The sequence below is a fragment of the Nuphar pumila genome, chromosome 14 (assembly GCF_984573655.1).
Source record: "Nuphar pumila chromosome 14, dmNupPumi1.hap1.1, whole genome shotgun sequence".
NCBI classification, from domain to species: domain Eukaryota; kingdom Viridiplantae; phylum Streptophyta; class Magnoliopsida; order Nymphaeales; family Nymphaeaceae; genus Nuphar; species Nuphar pumila.
Genome location: NC_143262.1, coordinates 60,451,780 through 60,473,152, shown reverse-complemented (window position 1 = coordinate 60,473,152; position 21,373 = coordinate 60,451,780). Strand labels below are relative to the sequence as shown.

Here is a 21,373-nt window from a genome sequence, read left to right as displayed (position 1 = left end):
ATTTTCATGAATTTCTTTTTTTTTTCTTTGCAGCGGAATTTAGAAAGCTTTTAGCAGCGGAATAAGACGATAATGAGTCGTCGGTTTTAGAAAACTCCGAGCACGTTGCAGGTATGTGGCCAAGCAACTCATTGACCACCAAAGTGTTCCATTTTATCGAAAACATATGTTTATTACAACACTACTGCTTAGGAAAGCAGTGTAGGTTCAATAAAAGGAAGCAGTACAACTCTGTCTAGAGAAACCCTGGAACTCGATGCCGGCTTGCTCGGCATATCGCCACGCAGGTTCAACACCTGAAATCCCCATAAAACGGGGTCAGAACCACTGATGGTCTGGTAAGTAGGCAAACACCTATCTATTCAAATCAAGTAAATGCATAGACCACTCAGGGTCGCAGTTCGTAATACGACGCTCAAGCCTCCATGACTTAGCGTATATCGCAAAAGCCTCATCAGGGCTATGAGTTGAACATCCACGCAAGTCGTCATGACTTCGCATAAGCCTCTTCAGGGCTGTGAGTTAGAATAACCTCTTAAGTCTCTACGACTTAGCCTTGACTTCCTCAGAGTCACGAATGGATGTCTAGCTCAAGCCTTTATGCTTGGCACATCCGTATCCTACGAATCTAAGGACAACTCTCCGAGCTTCTCTTAGTCGTACGGATATCAATGGGGTTCTTTCCCAATCGGTCCAGTAGTATACCGACCATGACACCTTCACAAAGGTTATGCAGGACTGACTCAACAACGTCATCCACTCATACATTCAAAGTAGCGTTGTACCTAAGCTAATGCTTTGTTTCGATAATTGCACCTCCCCCTGGGCTTAGGGGACTCATATCTGGGCGACAACGCGACGATCTGGGGGTTGATTATTCTATGTATTTTAGATACCCCAGAGGCCTGTTGACCCCATCCCCCTAGTAGGACGGTACAGCATTCCGGAAGAGATCCTTACTAGGTATCCGAATGCATTCTGCTACTGCAGTAGTTGGGTTCAATCCTTAGATATTTAAGGATAACCACGACCTCCATACCTCTGAGTGACGAAGGCCATCAATGAACTCTATCAGGTTCGGGTGAAATATATGTCACTCAAGGCTGCGCCATCACCGTCTTCCTCGGTGAGAAATTCTGAAAGGGGCCTGCCGGTCTTACAATTACTTGACGAACATTGCATGCCTATAGGGCATCCTTTGAGAAGTATGTACCCGACCCCAATCAACCACACGGTTTTCACCGTGGAACAAAGGTTTTATTCATATGCATGCTTAACTCTGCTCTCGGCACTTTGGCCTTGACGAGCACTTCACCTCTTTCGGTGGAAACAATACACTCCGGCTCAGCGGCCCTTACGAGTCTGGTTGTCTGATAATTCTTAATGAGCATGCACATGACTCGATCTCTACGGATCGGCTACTCGGCGTATTTTTACGCAACGAGCTCAGGACCTTGTCAAGGCGCTACCACTACTTTGGCGCAACGGCTCTTACAAGTATGATGCCCTTGCAGGTGTCAGGGAGATGAGTCATTCAGACATCGTTCCAACAAAGGACATCATTGTGCCACTTAACTGGTTTTGGCAGCTCTTCTGCCAACCATTCTGTCAACACCTTCTCTGCTCTACCGGCAGTGGTGCAACGAACCTTTCTACATCGTTGAAGGCATTCCATAATTGGGTAGCACTTCTGCTACGTTCTTTCTGAGCCATTCTTAGCTCCTTCAGGAATTTCAGCAGCACTTCCTCTCTTTTACGGAGAAAGCGTGCGTTTCTTTTATCCATTTCAGCAGCATCTCTCCTCTTTGGTAGGAAATCGCTATGCTTAACTCGGGAAATGGATGTGCACCGTTGTGCGTACTTTGCATCCATTAAGGTTGCAGGAACCTTGGGCCATAGCCAGGCCATACGTAATTGATTTAGTCTTTACGTAAAGAGCATTTTGCCAAAAAGCGAAGCCTTTCCAATAGGGGCTTCATTCGTCAAGCAGAATCTTGTACGAGGAGCGGTAAGGGAATCGCATGGGCGATTTGGGAGTTGATCTCCATTTGAACGCTCACTTACGCGCCATATATGTAATATAAGCAGAAGCCTGTGCTTTATACAACGGCGGCGTAAAGGAAATGCATATACTATTGTTCAGGGTGTGTAACTGAACCAAATATTTTACATATATAACAAAGCAGAAGCCTTGGCATCGTTCGACGCGACGGCGTAAGTAAATACATTGCAGAAAGCAGGAGCCTTGGCATCGTTCGACGCGATGGCGTAAGTAAATGCATAATCGGAAGTGCTTTAATCGGAAGTACGGAAAGCAGGGAGCCTTGGCATCATACGACGCGACGGCAAAGGTAAATTACATAGCCTGTGCGATATAAGACGCGTCGGCAGAATCAGCAGATATACACCTAGATCTATATCCAACGATAGTTACGAGGCGAGCGAGTGAACACCAAACTGTCCTAGAGGGCTCAACCAAGAACTAGGGTGAGATACTATTTTGAAGAACGCATATACTGCGCATTCGAACATATATATCCGACGATAGTTACGAGGTGAGCGCGTGAACACCGAAGCGTCCTAGAGGGCTCAACCAAGAACTAAAGCAAGATACTACTTCAGAAAGTATATGCTATATACAAACAATCAAATACTTGAGAGAGATGGTTTAATGAAGCGAACTTACTTCAAATCGTGGAAGAAATGACTCTGATTGCTTCAAACGCTTCGAACGAGGCTCGACTTCGAAAAAGGATCAACTTCGAACTTCGGACGAAAAAGGACTTGGACTTTGACTTTGAACCAAACCAGGTTCAGGTCAAGTCAACTGGGTTCAGACTTAGGTCAAGTAGGTTCAGACCTAGGTCAGGTGGGTTAGGACCAGGTCAGGCAGGCTCAGACCAGGTCAAGCAGGCTCAGGCTAAGTCAGGCAGGCTCAGACCAGGTCAGGTGGGCTCAGGTGGGCTAGGCTAGGTAGGGGAGGTTTGGAAAAGGAGGAGAGAGAGAGGGGTTGGCGATTTTCTAAAGGAGGGGGGGTCCTCTATTTATAGGTTCTGAAACTTGGGCCCCAAGTTTCAGAATCCCCTCTTTACCCCTTGGCTTTTCAGAAATCCCTTTCATGGAAGGTGCTGGAAGGAGCTGGAAGGCTCTGGAAGGTGCTGGAAGGTGCTGGAATATTCTAGAATCTTCTAGAATATTTTCTGAGAAATATTTTTGTGGGTCCCACCCATATTTCTGTGGGTCCTGCAAGAATTTCGGGTTTTCGGCAATTTTTTTCCGAAAAATTCTGAGTACGCCATTATCTTCGTATTGATGCAACTAAAAAAGTTGGCTCGCAGGAATCCTTTGATTTTATTCAGGTAGGAAGTTATGGCTTCCAGAGTGTTTGAGCATATATTCGTGAAGATACGAATATCCTAAGTATATTTGGATCGCAGGAATCAGTTTGATTCGCTTTACGATAAAAACGCTATTTTTCACTGGAAAAATGCCTCAGGAATTTATTCAGAGTTATCTGAAAAATTGTGGGTCTTACAGCTATACTTGTGTTTAAAAGAGTACACATGCCTATGTCGGGTTCTAATTGGAGATGGATGCTCATGCTAATGAATGTGCCTATATCTAGCTGGGCTAAATGCTCATGCTGATGCCTAACTGGACTGGAAGTTCATGGATGATGCAGCATGGTGGTGGAAGTGAGGTAGGCTAAATGAATGAAGGCATGGTAAGATGTTGCAGGAAATGGTCTTGCTGCTATGTGATACAGCAGGGGAAAGTGAATGCATAGTAGTGAATGTAGATGGTGACAACAAGTGTGGTGAAATGTAGTTAGTGTCTAGCAGGTGTATAGGGGATGATATGACTACATGGGTTTATAACAGAGGATGATTGAAGGATGTTGTGGTGATAGTGTAATAAGTAAGTAGTGAGGAGTGTAACTATGTGGCAGGTGATTGTGAGGTAAAGTGAAGTGATGGCTGCTAACATATAACTGATAATATCATGAACGATATCATTATGAATTTATGAATAATGTTAAGCCCGAAGCATAGATAAACAGCAAATTGTCAACACAATGAGTCGTTAAGACAATGAGGTTATCAAAATAGTGGATAGCAAGAAAATTCATTCACGACTCGATTGTCATATTCCTGATGATCTTTACTGCAAATACCTGACAGGTATTAATACTTCATTGAGTGGCCTCGGGTGATGGAGTTGGAATGGCACATAATGCTGAATAATGGACAACAGGTGTTGTTGAGTGCTCATGCTCGTGGTGACAGTGTAATATACACAGGTGTTGTGTTGGTGGCATAGTGCATTATTGTAAGTGTAATGGTAGGGCATAAGATATGTTGTGGGTGGGTGCCACAGTGAAGTGGAGGCAACAGGGGAAAGTATATTGTGTGAAGTGTATGTACAGCAAGTGACTGTAAGGGTTTTTAGTTGGAATTTCAATTACCTTCTTGCGCATCATGTGAAATATGATAAAGTCTCTGAACACCAACTTTACAAGCTTCAAGCTGCCTGGAATACTTAAATCAGTAGCCTTCACACGGAGCAATTTCCTGATGCACTTAAGACATTATGAGAGAGAGAGAGAGAGAACTATGCTTCAGATATCACAATGCTATAAGGATTCTCCTAACACTATTGGAGCATTGGCATTCTCATTCATATCCTTTGTTTTGTGAAGAACGAAGATTCGAGAAAGAATTGTTACGAAACCACATAAGGCTGTGACCATCTGGGATGCACTCTGTTCTGCCCAATCCTTGAACATGATGATGCTTGTCAGGGTTGAAAAAGATGGGAACATGACACAGTAGATTGGAGAGGTGACAGAAGTATTGAAGGTATCCCATACCTTGTCCAAATAGTTCATCTGCAAAACGACACAGGAAACAACAAGAAATGCTGAAAAGCCAAGTTTGAACACAAATGAACTGGTTCATCCCCAAAATGTTGGTTTCAAGGCAATTGTCAATGCTTTTATGCTCATCACTGTAATAAGACCTGTGATAGAACCAATCCCAATATGCACAAACATACGTGAGATCCGATATTTAGGTGCCAGTTTTGAAAATAAATATCACATCTAGTGCTATGAAGTTGTGAAAGATGAATCTAGATTTAGTAGCAGGATTCCAGATCTCCTTCATAAACTTGATCTCTTTCTCTTGGGGAGCATGTAGAATAATGGTGGTGGAACCAACAATACAGAGAGCACAACCAAGGACACCCAAGAATTCAAAACCTCTCTTTCAAGGCGGAGTGAGCTACAATAATACTTAATGCTCCCAAGGGTGTCGCAAGAACAATAGGAGCAAATGTATACATAGCCAAGTTAGCTATCTCTCTAACAATCATCGCAATTATTCCAACCCACCATAAAGGTTTCAGGAGGTAAGAAAATCTTCCCTATCCCTCTCTAACTCCATTAGCTCCTGCCTTTTGGAGGTCCCTTTTCTTCATTATAAAAGCTAACCCCAATAAAGAAACTCGACGTCATGGACAAAACCAACCCACGCGTGGTATTTAAAGACAACTCCCTCAAGATCTCGAATTCCATCGATCCAAAGTCTCTACAAAAGTCGTTTGAAATGAGAGACAATGTCTCCCCATTTCCTAAAAACACCCCAAAAACAAAATGGGACGTTTGTTCCACCCTTCATTGCAAATCTTTTCGTGGTGATGACAGAGGCATGGATGTTGATAGTGCACAGGGGATCATTGATATAAATAGCGTAGAATTGTAGAAATACAAACTTACAGTTGGGTTGCAGAACCAATACCCTAAGAAAATCCATGGGAGTTACGATCACTGTATCACAACAGAGGATTAACCCAAGATCTAAGGAGGGGAATGTGCAAATTGTGGAAAGAAGAAAACCATCATGGAGTTTTAGTGAGACAAAGGGTAGCTAAATGAAGGAAATACAACAAATCGTGAAATGCAATTAGGGGAAAGATAATCAGATGCAAACTTAAAACAGTAAATCAAATATGAATAAAAAATTACAATGATCCACAATATGTATATGGGATGGTTAAATCGCTGAAACTAAAAGAATCCAAAATAAGCTATGAACATAGGTGTAGGATTATATACACCCCAGTAATATTACACAGGCGTGGGCATTAACATGGTTCACGACCAGTGAAACGACTCTTATAGCAAGTTGGGGTTTACCTCATCCATTGTGAGTGAAATCGTTCTCAGCAACTGAGAACGATTTCATTTTTTTTTATATATATATATATTTTGACTGTTGCTGAAGGTTTCAAAAAACATGGAGAACCGAACAATGCAAAGTACCACGAAAACAATAAATATAACATCAAAGGGATAGCCGACAGGCAAACAGAAAATTGAAAGTCAAGGGGGAAGAGGAACAAAAGCTGATCAAGAACAGGAAAATAACAATTAAATACAAACTGGATGTTACAATAAACACAAGAAATTCAAAATCAATCATGAACCGGAATTCAAGATTAAAAAAAAAGGGCAAAACATAAAGGGAAATGGGTTTAAAGATAACCAAAGAGAGGAATTAAGAAAATCACAACAAAGAATGAGGATGAAGAAGCAAGTAAAATTGAGATAAATCGGATGAAAAGTAGAGATTCCAATGTAAACAGGAAGTAACAAACGAACATCAAAGATAAATCGACTATAGACTGACATCATAAAGGAAGCAACAAAATATTAAAGAAAAACCAGAAATATGTTGGAATCGTTCATTCCCTTGATATAGCACAGTGTAAGCCAACATTGCTATATGCAAATCGGGGTTACAGGGTGTGTGTTAATGAGGCAAAAAAAAAAACTAAAAGGAAATTTAAAGAAAAAATATGGGAGAAGAATGCTTACCGGATTTGTTGATCGAAGCAGGAGCTTTGAAGGAGGGAGGAGAGTCTTCTTTGGTAGCTCAGGAGAGAGTAGAAAGAAAGGGGAGAAGAGTCGAGAAGAGGGAAAAGAGAAGGCCGGGTGGAGGGGTGAAGCGCGATGCCTGAGGGCTTCCCCTTCATGCTCCTTTTAAAGAGGGAGAAGAAGGATCGGGAAATGGGGCAGTTGGAGATGAACGGGAGAGAGAGAGGATCAAGGTGATGCCCTCCATTGCCCCTCTCTGCGGTTCCATGCAACGGCAGGCCGTTGGGGATTATTTGAAATAGGCCCCTTGATTTTCATGAAATTTCAAAAGGTGGTCTTTTAAAAAAGTTTTCAAAAAGGGTGCGTAAAACCACTTTCTAGAATTCATTTTTAGGTTTTTGACATAAAATCTTTAAAAGTATAGGAGAAACACGATGTTTTCTTAGAAAATGGGATCCAAACAGGGTTTTGAAGTATTTTTTACCAAAAAAAATGCTTTAAAAACTTTTAAGATTTTTCTAAAATGAAGTTTCTAAGGAAAAACACCCGATTTATCTCAGAAAATGAATTCCAAAATGGATTTGGATCCAAGGTTTTTGATAAAGCTTTAAAATTCAGATTTTGGATTGGGTTTGGACCCTGAATTGAGAAAAACTTCAAGAAAATAGGAAGAAATTGATTTTTTTTAATTTTTTCAGAAATAAGAGATCTGGGATCAGAATTGGATCCGAGTATCCGATTCGGATCAGAAATTGGGCCAAAGATAAAAACTGAGTTCGGATTCCAGCGAATCCGAGAAATGAATGGAAATTTGATCAGAAATTGACCCAGTTTATTTAGAGAATGAGCTCAGGGGCAAAAAAGGAATTTTTAGATTTTTTGGAAATTTTGGGGTGTTCACAGTATCCTAATGGGTGACTGTGCAGAAAAAGTAAACTGTTTTCTACGTTATGCAATCACGTGGTTCTAATCCTAAATACGAAAAACAAACTAAACAATCCTAAGTAATCAATTGAAATATAAACTAAGCAACCTAAAATATGTAAACAAACACTAGGAAATAAAGTAAATACTCGTATTTCGCCGTTCCTCGACAACGACACCAAAATTTGATGTCTTTCTTTTTGAGAAAATGATTTTTGAAAATATTTTTATATGAAAATCCAGTGAAAACCAGACACCAAATATAAAACTGGTTCTCACAAGTGGTAGAGTCTGAGTCGATCTCAGGGAATGGGAGATACTTGTATTCAAACATACAACTAAACTATGCTTTATTGCCCAAAATGTAAAATTATGAGAAAATCAAACTATTTAACTATTACATCAAATGTATACCCTACGCAGAGGGTTTAAAATGGTTTTATTACAAACCCAAAGATTGAATTAAATTCCTAATTCTAAAAGAAAAGTAAAAGTGTCTTCTACGCTCATGTCTCGTGTCGCATATTGAATGTGTGCCACCACTTATCTTGCTCGCTTGCCTTCACTCTGCACTTTCCTGCAAAAAACGAACACACAAGCAGCGAAAGAAAGACGAAAAACTAACACTAAACTAAAAGATGGAGAATATGCAAAAATATGCAAAATGAAAGATATGCAAAATGTGAAAATCAAAAATGCCTAAATTGCCTAAAATGTCTAAAATGCAATGACGTAAAAATCTAAATGAAATTTCCTAAAATGGGATGCCTCAAAAAAATACTTAAAGTGCAATGCTGTGAAAAGTGCAATCCATAGAAAATGAAATGGAAATGCCGTGAATTTGATTTTAAAACTTATCGTAAAATAAAAAATGTTAAAAACAAGGATGCCGTGAAGTCTTTTAAAAACAAGTTACTGTGAAAACTTTTAAAAACAAGTTATCGTAAAAAAAAATGATTTTCAAAACAATCTGCCGTTACAAACCGTTTTGTAAAAACAAATAAACTGCCTTTGAAAATGATTTGTAAAAACAACTTTCTGTTAAAACAAAAAATCGTTAAAGCTTTGAAACGAAACCACTGCAGTGAAGCAGATTCTGGTCTGTTTTCATGGCAGAGGCAAAGAAGCCCGATGGATGCTTTCAGGGAGGCTGCCTAATTAGGCTTTCATAGTGAACAGAGGATTTTGACAATGTTGAAGCAAGGGAATCCAGCAAATGTAGGGTGATTCCAGCTGGCTTGGAGCAGATCCAGATCAGCTCAGGGAAGGTATTCCGATGGTTGAATAGGATTCACTGATTTCTGACCGATAAACTTCGGCTGAAGCAATAAAGGTCTGGCCGGTGAAAAACAGAGGAGAGATTTCTAGCTACTATATTTCACGGCAGATTAGCTTTCTTCTTTCAAAGCAGTTGAAAGCAAAATCTGGCAGATCTTGAACATGCGATGCTAAATGCAATGAATGATATGCAGATTATAGAAAAATGAATTGATGCAAATAAAAACAGAGAGAAAAAAAATGTAGCAAAATGAAATGCTAGTGATGAAACTAAAATGCTAATGCGATGAAACCGATGCAAGATAAAAAAAACACACACACAGTTCGATCAGATGCTAAGTTAAGAGCCAGCATCGGATCGGATGCTTATGCAAATGATGTGGTGATGCTTCAATGAATTACAAAAATTAAACAGAATGCATAAATTGGAATGAAATGGGAAGAGAAGAGAATTAGAGAAGAGAAGATGAGGAAGAAGAAGAGGAAGCTTATCAGTTTGGGTTGAGAAGAGAGGTGGAATCCTCCTTGTGTTGCCGCCAGTGTGCAATTCTCCCCAGAAGAAGAGAGAAAAGAGAAGGAAGGAGAAAAAAAAAGGAAGCAGAAAGGAAAGAGAGAAAAAAAGAGGGAGAAGGAGAAGAAGAGGTAAGAATTTGGTGGAAAGGAAGGGGAAGGAGAGAGGGCAACTACGTAGAGGAGGATACACTCTTTCCCTCCTCTATGTGGGCTTTTAAAATAGATTGTGGTAAAATGACCATAACTCCAATAATTTCTAGAAAATTCTAAAAACCTCACTTCTAAACAAAACTTTATTTGCTAAAAAACTCGATTTCACTATCTTTTATTAAAACTAAGACTAAACATATTCTAAACACATTTTTTTCATTATTTTTCTACCCTAACCTTCTAAATTAATTACAAATGATAGACTATGACATAATTTGCAAAATAAACTCAATTTTCAACCATTTTTCATTTTTTATTCTTTTCACACATTTTCTCAAAATTAACACAAACTTGGGTTTTTAATACATTTTTCTGTGAAATGATGCATAATTTAATATGAATTAAACCCTAAAATGTATACATGATCACTACCCCTCATTAATGCAGATGGCACACCACCGAAGAGGAGCTCATTTTCTGATCTACAGCACCTGCAAATAAAACGCAATAGCCAACAAAGAATAAAACAAACATGAAGTGAAGAAAGATGGAAAAGAAAAGAAAAGAAAAGAGGAAGAGGACACGCAAGGGAGGTGTGTGAAGGTTAGAGGAGAGAAGAGAGAGGGGGAAATTTTCCAAAACCCAAAAATGTGAACCCTAATGTTTTTTAACTATTTATACTCTAAATTATTTCCTATTTCTAAAAACTACCTAATTGTAAATTTAATTCTAGCTAAATGCTAAACTATATGTTATTTACAACTAACTACCTGAATGCATTAGAAAGAGGAGGTTTTTGAAAAATATCATAAAAAAGTACTTTGAATCACATGGGTTTATGGATATTTAAGGTTTGGATCTAGTCCAAGATCCAAATTTGAGCTCTTGGGTTGGATCTGGATCCGTTTTGCCTCAAAAACCGATCCAAAATCCTAAAAATGCATTATTTTCCTCATTTTAACTTTGATTTAAGTGAAATTTGAACTGTGACCTCTTTATACTTAAATACATCAATATATGGGTTCTAATCTTTCAAACTACATGAAAGTGCATGAATTATGTACAAAAATAATGTACATTTCATGCATTATCAAATACCCCCATGCTTGAATATTTGTTAGTCCCTTAATAAACTAATAAAGAAAATTAATATCCTAAGAACTAAAAATAAACAATGCATGTAATGAACAAATAAAATATAACTCCTAACTCACTTTTGTAGGAATCACAGCTACTTTTAGCTTATACCACAAGCTCTTTAAACCCTTGGGTTACCCCAGTGGATGAGTAAGCTCTCGCGAGGGTTTGCAGTGATGCTACCCACAAACATCTACGTCATGCAAGAATGAGAATTTCTTTTTCAAAAAGTATTAGGCAATTAAGAAATTAGTTTAAGTAAGTATTTCATGTAATTTACATTCTCATGACATATTTAGAATTTTCATGCCTCCACAGTAAACTTTTTTCCTTTCACTTTTTAAAAAAATTATAATTATCTATGCTTTTTCCTCAGAAAATTAAGTATTATCATGTTGTTGTTCATTTATCATCACTTGTATGTTTTCTGCACAGTTTTTTAAATTTACTTATAAGCAATAATTTTTTTTATTAAGCTCTCATTTTTTTTCTTTTGATTTTTAATTTTCACATTTTTTAATTTTTTCTTTTTCAATTGAGCACTATTTCAATTTTCCATTGTTCGTAACCCATGTAGCGAGCTTTAGGTTAGTGACTCCCAGGCAAGACGACCTTAGGGCACCAGATACAGAGTATCCCTCGGACTTACTTGCTTGAGTCACTAGACCTTCCATTTTAATAGTTAACGTATAGTCTTCTTCTTGCCATATGCAATGTCTATATCTATTAGGCGTTCTATGAAGTCCATGTAATGAACTTTCAAGCCGGTGGCTTCCTAACCTCATGGCTTGGTATAAACACCCTTCATGCTCTACTTGCTCGAACCAAATAGGGCACATATATTGACTAGACATAGAAGCAATTTCTTTCATTATCTTTTTCGTCATGAGACTCAAACACTTCAACTTGTGTCTAAGCTCAGCTACTGGGGATCGTGAAGACATCAACAACTAAAGATAAGCTCTTTTTCTTTTAAGCTCATATATTTTTTATATTTTTCATTTGCTTAGTAGTTTAAAAACATACTTATATGTATGATTCAAAATAAACTTCAACATTCAAATACTATCTTTTCTTTGAAATTTACATAAATAACTACTCTTTTTGGACTAGTTCAGAAAAAAAAAATTCACATAAGGCTTAAATTTTTTTCTAAAATGTCAGATTATGTAAAAACATTTGTATATACTTAAAACTTGTTTCTTAGCAGCCTAATTTTATGAGTTTTAGCTACCTGAACAGAAAAAAAAAATTGAGTGTGCATCTAATACCATCCCCCCATGCTTGAATGGCATTATTCCTAGTGGCATACAAAAAATACAAACATGTAATGCAGATGCACACTTAAAGAACAATAAAATAAATATGGGAGAAAAGAAAGATACAACCTGATTATGTGCAGGGCCTCTTGAGCTGATAATTGACTTAATTTCACACCACCACTATGCATATACAAATGCATAGTTTTCTGCTGATCTAGCCAATGGTATGCTCCTGTAACAGTGCCCTGTGTTTGGTAACCTGCAACTCATACACTAAAGCATCAAATAATAAAGCATACCTGCATGACAATAAGAAATCCAAGTAAAAATAAAATCAAAATAATTAAAATAAAATTCTATTCCTACTATGTACATATGATACATAATCTCCACTCAGATCCAATCATGTTCTTCAATGGAGTTATGGCATATTCAGCTTGGAAGCCATAAGTTCCTTGCCCTTGGGGTTCATCACAGTTTGGCTCGGCAGACTACCCTCGGTTCTCCTCATCAATACATTTGCTAACTGGCCCATCTACGTTTCAAGCTTGGCTATAGAATGAGTATGGGAGTTGAGGATTTGGTTTCATTTCTCCATAGCATTATGACTGGAGGTTTTCACCTCCTGCAATACTTGAAGAATCTTCTCCTCAAAAGACAACTGTGAAGTTGTCTCTTGAGAGGTAACCATGGGAAAGGTAAAAGGGGGCTGGGGTCGGCCACTGGTATGCCTGAGTGAATGTACTGGGCCTAACCTGATGAGACAGAGGGGCAGTGACTTATGTTTGTTGGTTTCTCCAAGACAAATTAGGATGGTTTTACTAACCTGGATTGTTTGTAGATGAAAATGGGTCATTCATGGATTTGTCAAACCCTTGAACATCCTAAACTTATTCGTGAACAAATTCAAGGTACTAAGCTGCCGAAAGGCACTTAGTGACAACATGTGCCAGTTTGGCACAGAGAGCACACACCTGTTAAGATTAGGATAGGCTCGCAAGAAGTTGATCTAGCTTCTGAGAAAACATATCCACTTTGCTTTGCAGCTTAGCTGTCAGACCAATCTCTAAAACACTACCCCGCTTGGGAATACTAGGTGTGGATCTCTCGGTACAAGAGCTAGAGGCAAGATGAAGGGAATTTTTGCTCAAAATATCAAATAACTGTCATGCCTCATCTTCACTCTTCAACATGAATATTCCCCCGCACAAAGAGTCGATCATCTGACGATTCCGCCCAGATAGACCATTAGAAGCACTGCACCAATTGTCATCTAGGCACCTGGTGATGGGGACACTTACGAAGAAGATCTTTCATTCTCTCCCAAGTCTCATAGAATTGCTCGCCCTCTAGCTCTGAAAAGCTAGTGATGGCTCACCTAAACTGGTTCGTTCTACCTATGGGAAAGTATTTCTTCAGAAACTTCTTCTGCATCTGATATGAGGACCATATTTCTATAGTATCTAAGGACTTTAGCAAAAACTTGGCCTTATCCTTCAATGAGAATGGGAAAAGGGTCAATTTCAAATCATCATCCTTGAAATTCTGAATCTTCACTGTAGAATAGATGTTGAGGAACTCGTCAAGGTGCCTATATGAATCTTCATGACTAAAGCCATAAAATGATGGAAGCATCTGAATGACACTGGTCTTAATCTCGTATTGGGGTGCCCCTACATCAGGTCTCTGAATGCAGGATGCCTGGGTGTACTCCGTGAGAATGAAGTACTCCCTCAAAGGACGGGTAGGAGCTGGAGGATCCATGTCACCCATTTCCCTCAAACTTCAAGAAGAATGTAGAATTCTCTTTGGGTCATCGACAAAAGGATACAAAGGGACATCTAAAGCTCTTTGTCTTTGCATACACTGGTACTAAGACCAGATGTATGGACACGAACCTAATCTATCTAGACTAAATTAAACTAACTAAACAAAATAAAAAAAACACAAAGTAAACAACAGTAAACTAAGCTAAGCAAAGTTAGAACAATTTAGCTAATCTACGAAATTTAAATAACAAAATCTACTATATTTCACAGAATTAGCACAAAATAGAAAATCACAAACTATGTTATCTAAAACCCATCTGTCTATTCGCTCCTTTGATTATGCAATTTTAGTGAATCCTAGAAAAACAACACATGAATCCTATATGTACTAACTAAGTGAAAGCATATATTAACTCACTAATCCTACTAACTAAAAAGAAAAGGACAATAAATGAATATTAATAAACTAAAATATTAGAAATAAAGGAATATCAATCCCCGTTCCCCAACAACGGCACCAAAAATTTGGTTATACTTTTGCAATGGTATTTTTAAAATGATATTTTCAGTAAAAACTTTGGAAAATCATCAACCAAATGATTTAAAAACCGACTTTCGACTTTTGTGGTGAGTACGGATCGAATCCACAAGGAACAGGATGATATTCCAAATTAAATCCAAATATTTCAATTTATTAATATTGTAAAATGTCTACAATAAAATAAAATAACTATAATTAAGTTACACACTAAAAATAAAATTAACTAAGAAAAGTCTACACTAGGTTGCTCTGACTTCTTCCAAGTCACAAGGGCATTTTTGTCATTTAAACAAATATGGCATTCACGTTCGCGACATAAATATCCTTTAACCTGCAGGATGCTTGTCAACATAAAACAAAAGTAAAAAAATAGTAATGGCAATAACTACAATTACTTCAAAAATACAACTAATTTTGCTTCTAACAATAATTAGTAAACTAAATTATAAATTAAGTAAAGTTCCCTAAATTATATATTTTAATTAAACTAACTAATTTATACTAATATAACTAAACTAAATTATGAATTTACACTAAATATTCTGCTAAAAAATTAGGACAATTATAGAAAACTAACTAATTAGTGAAATATCTATTTTGCCCTCGCTACAGTGCATGAATCACTTTCTAATAGGTTTTTGAAAACAGGAAGTTTGAAGGGTCAAAACAGATCAAAAAATCATGAAATTTGTTTTGTTGGACTCTTGACACGTGCATAAATCAGACCCCTTTTACAGATTTCAAAATTCATCTAGAAGCTCTAGATATAAGCGTTTTAAGATCGATAAAATTCTCGAAATTTGCCTGTCCCAAAATTTGAACTTTTGAAAAAACGGTTTTTGAAAAATACCAACCAAATCAACTCCGCTTAAGCTAATTTTTGGTATGCAGACGGTCAACACACAAATAAAGAGAATAGAATCAGTTTTGCTTTAAAACTCCAAAAAAATCACATAAAATAACAAGTGCAAATGACTGCAAAATCTGGTCCAAAAGTTCAGTTCGAAATCAATTAAAATACATTAATTCATGCACTATGAATCTAAACTCATGTATTCACAGATCATTCACACCTAATATGCTGCAGAATTCAGTAAATAAGATTTGAATTAAACTAACTAAGCAAACCTAATAATACACCTAACTACTTGAGGACGTTAATGATAAATTAATTCTAAATCAAAGCTAAAATATGCACAATTAACTAAACTAACTTAAGCTAAAGCATAATTATGAATTACAGTATCTAAAATAATGAAAGTACTAACCTAATATTGTAACGCCCTGAATTTCCAAAATAAAGCTAAGTTAAAATTTTTAGGAATTTCCTTTTTTTTTCTTTGTAGCGGAACTTAGAAAAGCTTTTAGCAGCGGAATCAGACAATAATGATTCATCAGTTTTGAAAAACTCTGGACAAGTCACAGGTATGTAGCCAATCTCTCCTTGACCACCAAAGTGTTCCATTTATCAAAACCACTTGTTCATTACAAACATCACAGCTTGAAAAAAAAAATATTTGGTTTAATAAAGGAAGCAATACAACATTTTCTAGAGAAGCCCTAGAACTCAATGTCGCCTTACTTTGCATATCGCAACACAGGTCCAACAACTGAAATCCCCATTAAACGGGGTCAGAACCATTGATGGTCTGGTAAGAAAGCAATCATACATCCATTCAACTCAAGTAAATGTGTTAAGCACTCAGGGTCACTATGATCATTGCAAAATTTTCCCTCTTGTTTCCCTCTTTTCTTTCTCTTAGCCTTTCTAACCTCTATTCCCTATTTAAAATGGAATAAAAGATAGAAAGGAAGAGAGAAAAGAAAAGAAAGAAGAGAGAGGAACTCTTTTGCAATGGTCTCACTTGACCTTAAGTTTAAAAATATTTGCAAATTACTCACCTCCATTTTGAGAATTTTTAAAAAAATGAAGAGACGAGATTCGCTCGTCGGTACGAGGTTCGATCGTTCCTAGAGCCTTTACTAAGGGTAATCGAACCAAGGATCAAATTTATGCCTTTTTGCTTTGCCTAAATATTGTCTAAGAATTTATTCTAAGTCTAAATGCATAAAGAATCATGCTTGTGTAATGCAAATGCAAAGATGTATGCTTTTAAGAAAATAGTTTAGAAATTTTGAGATTTTTCAAGTGATTCTGGAATAAATTTGATAGTAAAGTGAAGAAATTATTCAAAGGTTTGAATTTGGTTGGAAAAAGTTAGATTTTGAATCTAACTTAGAACTTGAAATAGATCTGAAAGAAGAGACTTGAAATTTCAAGTCTTGGAATAATCAGAGTTTGGAAAATGGATTTTGATTTGAAGAAATAAGGAGAAAAGGAGATTTTTGGAACTTGAGATAGAATTTTGAAAAAAATAAAGTTTCAAAGTCAAAATGGACTTTGAATTTGAATGGATCAATTCTGAAAAAAAAAATCTTAATTTCAGAACTTGAAGTAGGAATTTGAATTTGAATTTAGACTTGAGAAGAAGATTTGAAAATGGTTTTAAAAATAAGAATTGAAAATGGAACTGGATTTGAAATCTGGAATCCTAGATGGAATTTGATCTGAAATCTAGAATCTTAAATGGAATTGAATCCGAAGTCTAGAATCCAAGATGGAATTGAATTTGGAATCTGGAATCCTAAATGGAATTGGATCCGAAGTCTTGAATCCAAGATGGAATTGAATTTGAAATCCGGAATCCAATATGGAATTGGATCCGAAAAATGGGGAATGGATTTTAAAAATGGGATTTGGATTTTGGAAATCCAGATGAAATTCAGAATTGGATCTGAGAAATCCTAAATTGATTTTTGGAATTAAAAAAAGAGGATGAGTTTTAGAAAAAAATGATTTTCATAGTGAATACCAAGTTTTGGTTTAAAGTCTGATTTAAGACTTAGAATTTTGGAATTTTCAGAGACAAAGAATAAATCTTGAATTTAGAAGATGATCTGGAAGATTTGAGAACCTGAAGTGAAAAATAAAGAATAAAACTTGATTTTTAAAACTGGAATTTTTGAAATTAGATAATGAATCCAAGAATTTCAAAGTTAAATTGAACTTTGAAATTCGATTTGAAATGTTAAATTGAATTTGAAAATGAAATTGGAATTTCAAAGTTGAATTGAACTTTGAAATTTGATTCAAATTGGAAATTAAATTTTGAATATAAAAATGAACTTGAAATTTCAAAGTCAAATTGGACTTTGAAATTGAAGTTCAAATTTTTGAAATAAGATAGAATTTGAGAATAGAAAGAAGAATTTGAATTTATAAGATTTGAAGATGGATTTGAGAAGTGAAGAAGATATCTTAAAAACACATCTCAAAATCATTTGGATTTTGAAATAAAAAGAATTTTGAAAACATGATGTAACTCTATCTTAAATGATGAATGAATTTTAAAAGAATTTGAAATTGGATTTTGAAAAGCATATTTCATTCTTTAAATGAATTGAAATAAGTTTGAAGGTATAATACATTTCTGACTATGGTCATAAAATATATTATATAATAATCATATTTAAATTCAAATGAAGAATAAAACACATTTTGGTGCCTTTATAGAGTTTAAGATAAAATTAACTCTCAATATATCCTGACTATGGCCATTGATATATATTTTAAGTTAAATTTTAAATTAAATTCTAATAAAGGAAGAAAATATTTGAAAATATGATGATTTTTGAAAAGAGATCCAGTGTGGATCCAAGGTTATTCCAAAAAAGATGAAAACCATAAGTTTTGTTCACACCTTGACTATGGCCATTGATGCAAATCATCAACTTAGGGTTTAATCACTTCTTATTAGAATGATGCATGTGCCATTCGTGTTTCCCATTCGTGATTTTTTGCAAAAAAGAAGAAAATGATATGAAAATAAACAATTTTTAAGATATGTATGTTCATACATTCTAATCTAATGTGAGGAAATGTAAATTCTCATTACAATCTAGCTATTACATCACTTGATGGAATTCTGACAATCAAAATTTCTAATTGAAGATAAAGAATTCTGGGTTTTCCATGCATTTTTGCAAAATCTGAGTTTAACAAAGTGCAAAATATAGAGATGCCACATAGGAACTAATGTGCACGCAATTATACCTAAGTTATGATGGGAATATATATGTTAATGAGAAAGTAATGCCTATTATATGAATGGAATGCATATGAGAATGTCTATGCCTAAATTCATGTGGGAGTACATATGCTTAAATGTATATGGGAAGTATGTAAGAATGCATGTGGTAACATGCTGTGAAATGAGAAATAAATGAAATAAATGCTTAACAAAATATGCTTTACAAATTGACTTATAGCAAGTATCCACAAAATGTGTTTTGCAAAATACCTTATGAAATGCCTTTGTAAGGGAGACTACAGTAGTGCACCCTGTCGTTGTAGATGCAGAGAAGCTACAATGAAGTGATGAGATATGATATGCAGGCTGTTGTGCACAGTGAATATAGTAGCAATATGGAGTGAAGCATGGTGCAGATGTTGTGTTATAGTTGTGACAAGTGGAGGGCTAAGGTGGGATGAGTGTTAGTGCTCATGCGCAATGTGAGGTCGGGGCAGCTAGAAGCTACAGTGGCAGTGGGGATGTGTTGTGAAGGAAGATGCAGGGAAGATGGGTAGCAATGCTACTGCAAAGGATACTGTAGCAAGTTGGGGGTCGGTGGAGAAGGCTGTAAGGTTGGGGTTTTTGATAGGTTTTCATAATAGTGAACAGTGAGATTAGTAGCGGCTGGGCATATTGTGAGAGGATATGAGCTAGTGATGGCAGCCATAGGTGAGTACGACTGTGGCAAAATTCTGATGAAATGGGAGCTAGAATACTTACAGTGCAGTGACAACAACAATGTGCTATAGGTGAGTAATGTCATTAGTGGATGGCCATGGTAAAAATTCAGTAAAAAAAGGGATGCAAGGGATATGAGAAAGAAAAGGAAATATAGCCATAGGGTGCAGCAGATGCATTGGGGTGATGATTGAAATGGCAAAGTGTGGTGTGGTATTGGGATGTAATGAATGCTGTGTAAATGTGATGAAGGGCACGGGGAACCGACGACAATGAAAGTGCAAATGGAAAAGGTATAGAAATGAAATGCGATGCTATGCCTAATGTAGGTGGAATATTAATCTAAAAATTTAATGACATACCATGAACATAAGTCCAATTGGTCTGAGTAAATGTAAAGAGTTTGGTGCTTTAGCATACGATCTGACGATGAAAGTCCATGGCAGACTTTGGAAATGATCTCTCATCATGTTAAACTTAGTAGTAACAAATAGTAACAACAAATCCTGTTAATGATATTCTCAAACTCAACGAGACTCAGTTAACACTGTTAACTCGGTTAAATTCTACAACAAAACCTAGTTAGCAACAGTAAAACTCAGTTGTAACAAACAATAAGATCGTGTTTAAACTTAGCATTAGCAGTGAAACTCAAAAAAAAAATAACAATAATCATAATAAGTTGTTGGAACAAAACAGTAACAGATAGTAATGGTCTGTTCGAAATTGCAATGCTTACATATTTACAGTGATTGCTAACTCAGCCAATACTTACTCAGCTAACACTCATTCACTCAGCAAAATGAAATCAAATTTCATTACATTCAGCCACACACAGAGTTAATCCGCTACACTATAATCCAGAACTTCACTTTGACAAGTAAAAAGAAAAAAAAAGAAAGAAAAGAAAGAAAGGAAGCATAGTGAACATATAGAATACCAGGAAACTCAGATGTCAATGACTCCCAACGCAAATATCCAGTTATTCCAGAAAACTTACTAGGTATGAGATTCAATTAACCAATTGCTCAATCCATGGGTTAATTCCTCAATAATACTCAGCTAATCAATTGATATCAGATATCAGACTATCCAATCATTTTACTAGATATCACTCAGAAATAACACTCAGAATGATATACAACACCGAAAATCCTGTAAAAGAGCACAGTAAAACAACCAACATTACAACTTGTGTTTTGAAGTATACTGAAATTTTAGTAAAAGAACACAATAAGGATTTCATTTAATCAGATCCTACAACTAACGAAGATTCTAATTGATAGTGTTCAATAAAAGAATATAATGAAATTTCAGCAAAAGATCATAGTAAAAATTTCAGTTAATCATATCTTACAACTAATGTTTTGCTACAACTTAATACAATCAACCTCTTAGAAAACACATTGATCAAAACTAATGAACTCAGACAGACCCAAAACTCGCATGAGATAAATAATTAATGACCAAATTCTAGTCGACCAACAACAAAATTCAGAATCCAGATAGCACTGATCTTCATAAGACATTTCGATCAAGCAAGATCAACCACACTCATTCCATTATTTTCCGAAAATCAGAGAAATCATATTTCACATTAATGGATTCCGATGAACTGGAATCAGATGACAACCATAGGATGATAATCATAGAATCAGAATCGATCCAGAAATCTGACCCAGGTCTTTGACAATCATTCTATTGGTATTCGCGCAAGCCCGATAAGACTTAAATGGATGGTATGTTGCCGTCACACGAATGATATGTTTTAAATGGAAACTAACAAGTGGAATACCTGGTGGATGCCTATGCAGTATAAGAAAAAAAAAACATGATATAATAACGAAGATGGATTGCTGAATCAAAGAACACAAATGATGTTGCTGCAACTAAATTTTGTTGAATGGGGATGAGATCGAATGGCGCTAGATCCTTGAGAACTTCCTGAAGGTCCTTAGTTAATAACCACATTCTCCCCTCACGGATCAAAGTGTAGATAAGGTACTTATGACACAAACAGGAGGTTAAGATGAATGTGGGAAATCAAAATGCAGACGAGAACAATCAACATGATGTTCAATCAAAATGAAGGCCAAAAATCGAATAAGAAA

General features: G+C 36.2%; 1 pseudogene; it reads right to left on the bottom strand.

The window, feature by feature from the left end:
• Nucleotides 1–4,633: 4,633 nt before the first annotated feature.
• On the bottom strand, nucleotides 4,634–5,575 carry LOC149816871 (putative magnesium transporter NIPA3 pseudogene; annotated as a pseudogene).
• Nucleotides 5,576–21,373: the final 15,798 nt, after the last annotated feature.